Here is a 6776-nt window from a genome sequence, read left to right on the forward strand (position 1 = left end):
CAATAACAGTGCACACCAGACATAGGAGAGCCCCCAAATTATTCCCTTACATATAGGGCTAAAAACATCCACTGGGATTAACACAGGAGCAGCTGTATTAGGAACCTCTAATCACGATAAAAATAGTGAGCACAGGCTATTGTAGGTATGTAACAGGTCACTGATTTGGTACTGACTTTATGAAACCAATTGGACTCTCTGGCATCTGTTGTTCTGCAAAACGAGTTGGGGAAGAATGTTATTTCTATGTAAATCTATCAGGAGTGGTAATAGATAAGGTTAAATGGCTCCAGGACCACCTGAACAGGGAAAATAGATCAATTTGCTGTTCTGGTTAACAGATTTACCATGCTGATTTTCATAATATGCATAACTACAAGCACGGAGAATGGCACAGAGAGTTGTTGGGCCCATATTCCACAGCCTGTTATTGCTTACCCAGTAACATAGTTTGGTATTTCATCTTTAATCTATCTTAATTCCAACATTTTTTGTCTGGTCTATTGTTGACTACTGGGTCCACCCCAAATTGTTTTGTTTAATTATTCAATATTGTCCTCCTGACTTCCACTTTGCATTTCTCTCAGTAACTCATATTGTTACCACACTGAGCCTCAAATCTGGCTTCATTACATCCCTAAAGGACAAGATCAAGAGGCCAGGCGTACTTTTCTCATTGGCAGAGGCTCTCCTGCCTGAGAAGAAGTTAATATTAACTATTCATTAAATAGACCCTTTTGCTTTCACCACAATCATAGGGATCCTTCACATAAATTGTTATGATGGTCTGAATGTGTTACATCTCATCCACAAAATCTTTCTGTTGCAGGAAAACAGATTATAGTTAGTGCGTCTCATGGGAAACCGCTGGATACTCAATCTAGAGATATGGAATGGACATTCTCTCATAGGAACAACTTAACTTGTGTTTATAGAAATAATATAGGTTCCAGCTCTATTATGTACCAGTACAAAGGGTAATTATCACCTCCCACCATGAGAATGTATTTTGGGCCAGTTCAGGACTCCATATGGAAAATAAGTTTAACTTAGGAGCCTTTTCAGGTTTGGAATGGTGAGTCTCAATATGATAAATCAAAAAATGTTATTCATCTTAACTTTTCCCTTCATAAAGAATTCCACCTCACAGCATGTCTATTAAATCCCCATGTTTTATTAGCTGGGCCCATTTGAATACAATATAATGCCTCACAAAACATATATTATGTTAAATGTGAGAACTGTATGGTGCAACAATGTGTCAATTGGTCTAGCTAGCAAAGTTCAGGACAAAATGTTATGATTCCCAAAGGGCCAGTAGCCACCTGGCTTCCTGTAAAAGTATTAGACATTTTATTTGATTGCTAATAGCTGGAATTACTATCTTGGCTGGGATAATCACTTTTGAATTTTACTGAGACTTGGTAAAGTAACTACATATTGATCAGGACATTTTGAACAAAATTCAACAATTGAAAGATTCTGTTATAACTAGGAGAACAAGTACAAGAGTTACAGTAGGCTGAGAGACTCAAGTGCCATTACAATATTACCCATTTCTGTGTTGCTAGAGTTCCATATAATGACACTGAGATTCAATGGCAAAGTGTATGCAATCACTTAATGGGACTTGATCCTTTTCAAAATGCTTCTTCGGATGTGTTAAAATTACAATTTCAGGTCCTGACCAAGGTTAATGCCAAAACACCTAATTTTGATAATGAAGAAATTTTGGGCAGTTTACCTGAAGGAATTTCTTCCCTTAACCCTTTCAAGTACTATACTACACATATAGGCGGATTACTAGCTATAACTAAGCTGTTAATTGTATCCTTATTCTTGTTTTGTGTAAAATGTCAAGCAGGGGAGAAAAGATTAAGCCATCAGGAAAATATGGTTCCAAGGTTGTCCATGCTTGCTATGCTCCAAAGGAACTGGATCCCCCAAATCTTGGGAAAAACACCCTACATGTTATTGGGCCTTACTTAAGTATAATAGAGTCCTCAACTATACTCAAATGCCAAAATAATTTTCCTAGCACTAACAAATTAGTTAATCTTCACCTTTCATGCTAAATTATTCAACTAACACTAGTAAGCTAATTAGTCTTCATTCTACATGTTACAATTGTTTCCCTAACCTAATAAACTAGTTAATCTTCACATATTGTTATAATATTTTTTTTCTATTTTTAGCTTCACAGTTTCTTAATAAAGTAAGCAGCTCAGCCACAAGTGCCAGGAAACATCTCAAAGCATCTCTGCTCCTTCTACCCACTGTCTGATCTTCTGGAGCAGCGTAAAGAGAATTTTCATCGCTTGTGATGTTCTCAAACTTTCTCCCATATATCCCACCCTGGATTCCACCAATATTCACTTCCAGGACTTTGAAAGGAGGGCGTGCCCTATGTCACCCCCCTCTCAGCAGGAAATAGCCAGAGACCTCACAGTCCCAATTCATACAATCCTTTCAGAGTCTGGAATATTGGATATGAATAATGACAAACCCTAAAATAGAGTGGCCTGGGGAGAGGGCAGGAGGAAGGAGGCATGCATTGAATCTATCACAATATGCTTTTTCCCAGTGACAAGATAGGATCCAGGATGGGGATAGACATCAAGTCTGGAATGACAGTCTCAGGGAAGAGGCCAAAGAATTGATTTTTTCCCCATAATAGCCTTCCCCACACCTTCCATTTGGCCCAATAAAGATAAATCCCAGATATTGACCATTGACTCCAGATCCCCAATCTTGCCCAGTAAAACAGATTCCAAATTCCTGAGTGCCCAAACTGACATGCTCATTACTTAACTCACCTCTCGGTGTAACCTATATAAACATAAACTCCCCTTTTGGCCAGTGGCTCATTTTCCACAGGGAAAGTGGGTCCATTGCTTTCGTCAGAGGTGTCATTCCATTCCTAAATAAAAGCTGTGCTGATCCATGAATTTTACATCTGGCTCAGTCCTTTTGTGCTACAAAAAGAAGCAAATATCAGACTTCTTTAAAAAAAAAAAACACTGGCAAGGGGAGAGTGAAGTTTCAAAATTGTTAGAAAAAGTAGAATTTAATACTATCCAGTAAAATTAAAATTGTCACTTAACAGCGAAAGAAAAGTGGATTTTCACAGACAAAAGAAAGCAACAAAAACCTGAGGAAATATATTGACAGAACAATCTTGCAAAAATGTTTTTCACAGAGAAGGAGAATTATATAGACTAGAAACAGATCAATAAAAGAATATTATTAGAAAATAAATACAACATATAAGATTTTGGTTTTTTTGAACTAAAAAGTAATTATGTGAAATAATTTTTGATTAAAACTAATAAGAATGATAATATCATGATTGATTGTGGTCTATGGGTAATGAGTTGAATGGCAGCAATGTTATAAAGGATGAATGTTGAAAGTTGATATAGTTGGTTGTGAAGTACCTAAACCAACAGGAGCATGGTATAGTGTTATTTAAAAGTTAATTTGAATTAGTTACAGTTTTACGTTTCAAATTCTTGGAATAAATAATAACACATAATGGTGAAGATGGTGTCAAATCTTCAAGAAAATATAAATAGCAGTAATGGGTATGCACCCAACTGCATATCATCAAAACATGTCAGGGGGAAAAAAAGGAGAAATAGAAAAAATTATTATTATAGTTGGATACTTACACTTTTCTTTCATGAGTTGATAGATCACACAAACAGATAATCAGCACACAATAAAGATACAGTTGACCTTAACAGTGATATCTATCAACTTGATCTAGTTGACTATTATATACTATTCCACTTATTATCAGAAGAATACATGTCATTTTAAAAGTCATAAGAGACATTTACCAAAATATACTACACAATAGACCACTTATATAAAGTTAAAACAAAGCATTGTTTTTTTTTTTTTTTGGACCACAGAAGAATTCAACTAGATATTAATAAGGAGAGAGAGAGAGAGAGAGAGAGAGAGAAATGAAGTTTGAGCAAGGTATTTTAAATAATGTATTGATCAAAAGAAACTTCAAGACACAAAAGCATTTTAAACTAGATAAAATATTTAGCTTGTTAAATTATTTAGTTAATTAGTTAAATGCTAAATTCAACCAACCAAAACTGTGGAATGCAGTTAAAACAGTGCTTAGAAGGAAATATATAGCATCAAATATATATGCTAGAAAGGAATAAATATCTAAAATTACTTATCTAAGCTAAAACCTCAAGAAATTAGAGAAAGAAGAGCAACTTAATCCTAAAATAAGCAGAATAAAATAAATAATATGTATCAGAGCAGAAATCAATAAAATATAAAACAGGAAAGTAGAGAAAAATCATTCAAGGCAGGATGCTATTTTAAGAGATCAAAGGGATCTCTAAATATCTAGCTAGAATCTCTAAATATCTAAGCAGAAAGAGAAAAAAAAGACTAATTACTAATATTAGAAATAAGTGGTTTAATGCTATGTATCTCATGGACATTCAAATGATATTAAAGGAATTTTATGAAAAACTATATTTTTATTTATTTCATAACTGAAATAAAATGGACAAAGTCCTTGAAAGACTAAGCCATCAAAACTCATATAAGGACAAATGGGTGGTATTATCTGAACTATATATATTAAATAAATAGGACTATACTATAACTAATATACTTTTGAGATGAACATAGCATATATTCTATCTAGAAATAAAAGAAGTCTTCCTGTGTCCCACCCAGAGAGGGAGTAGTAAACTATATGGAGTTTGAGAGTTGGCTGAGAAGTTAAAGATGTGAAGTAATATTAAGAAATAGGGGCTGGGGATGTGGCTCAAGCGGTAGCGCGCTCGTCTGGCATGCGTGCGGCCCGGGTTCGATCCCCAGCACCACATACCAACAAAGATGTTATGTCCGCGGAGAACTAAAAAATAAAATATTAAAATTTCTCTCTCTCTCTCTCTCTCTCTCTCTCCCCTCTCTCACTCTCTCTTTAAAAAAAAATAAAAAAATAAAATAAAAAAATAAAAACAAAAGGCACAGGAGATAGTTTAAAAAGCTGCAGCCAGTGGGTGGATTAGACCTGATGGGTCTGATCCTTAACAAAGAGAAAAAGCCTGCAAACCTTCCTTTTATAGGGAAACAAATCAAAGGGATTTGTAGTGAGAAAACTTTCTTCAAGGTAAACAAAAAGCAAAGTGGAGCACAAACAGGCTAATTGGAGCTTATTTGCTTGGGCATTATCTCCTCTGGAGTCTGGACATCTGGCACCTCAAGGCTATGGAACACACCCATATTTCTTTCACCCCAGGGGAGCAGGCATTTGAATTCAAAGACATGGAACCTATAAATTGTACACCAGGCATGGAATCTGCCCCATTAAGAGCAGTCACCTGAAAATGGGCATGTCTTTCAGCACCTTAGCAAAAAAAGATTCTCAGATGCTGCAGTCCCATTGTCCAGGGCTATATGGTATAAAGCAATGATTTAATTGCCACTCTCAATGAAGAAGTGCTCTAGAAATGATCAACAAAAACCTACAAACTCAATGACGGCAGTAGGTTCAAAGGGACCAAGAAGACAACTAAAAGAGCTCTTAAGATCAATGTTAAAACATTTCAGATAAAAAAATCAAGTTCAGTGTCACATATAAGTCAATAAAATCTTAGAGTTCTACTACACCTTTCATCCAGTTTCTCTTATATCTATACCCTATAAACAATAAGTAAACAAAATATAAAAGTTATAATCAGAGCTAGAGTATATACTCCAGAATTTATTTTGGTTTCTCCATGTTTTGTACTAATGTTCTTCTTTGCTCCAGAATCCAACCAAAGTTTTCACTTTAATTTCAATTTTCCTGTCTCTAAGGTGCCTTTTTGTACTGGAGGAGAGAACAGGGACTCTTTAAGTATGGAGACACATTCCCAACCCCCTTTTTTATTTTTTATTTTGAAAATGGGTCTCACTAAGTTTTTTTTTTATTGTTGGTTGTTCAAAACATTACATAGTTCTTGATATATCATATTTCACACTTTGATTCAAGTGGGTTATGAACTCCCATTTTTACCCTGTATACAGATTGCAGAATCATATCAGTTATACTTCCATTGATTTACATATTGCCATACTTGAGTCTGTTGTATTCTGCTGCCTTTCCTATCCTCTACTATCCCCCCTCCCCTCCCCTCCCCTCTTCTCTCTCTACCCACTCTACTGTAATTCATTTCTCTCCTTGTTTATTTTCCCATTCCCCTCACAACCTCTTATATGTAATTTTGTATAGCAATGAGGGTCTCCCTTCATTTCCATGCAATTTCCCTTTTCTCTCCCTTTCCCTCCCACCTCTCATCCCTGTTTAATGTTAGTCTTCTTCTCATGCTCTTCCTCCCTACTCTGTTCTTAGTTACTCTCCTTATATCAAAGAAGACATTTGGCATTTGTTTTTTAGGGATTGGCTAGCTTCACTTAGCATAATCTGCTCTAATGCCATCCATTTCCCTCCAAATTCTATGATTTTGTCATTTTTTAATGCAGAGTAATACTCCATTGTGTATAAATGCCACATTTTTTTTTATCCATTCGTCTATTGAAGGGCATCTAGGTTGGTTCCACAGTCTAGCTATTGTGAATTGTGCTGCTATGAACATCCATGAAGCAGTGTCCCTGTAGCATGCTCTTTTTAGGTCTTTAGGGAATAGAACAAGAAGGGGAATAGCTGGGTCAAATGGTGGTTTCATTCCCAGCTTTCCAAGAAATCTCCACACTGCTTTCCAAATTGGCTGCACCAGTTTGCAGTCCCA

The sequence above is a fragment of the Ictidomys tridecemlineatus genome, chromosome 6 (genome assembly GCF_052094955.1).
Source record: "Ictidomys tridecemlineatus isolate mIctTri1 chromosome 6, mIctTri1.hap1, whole genome shotgun sequence".
NCBI lineage: Eukaryota > Metazoa > Chordata > Mammalia > Rodentia > Sciuridae > Ictidomys > Ictidomys tridecemlineatus.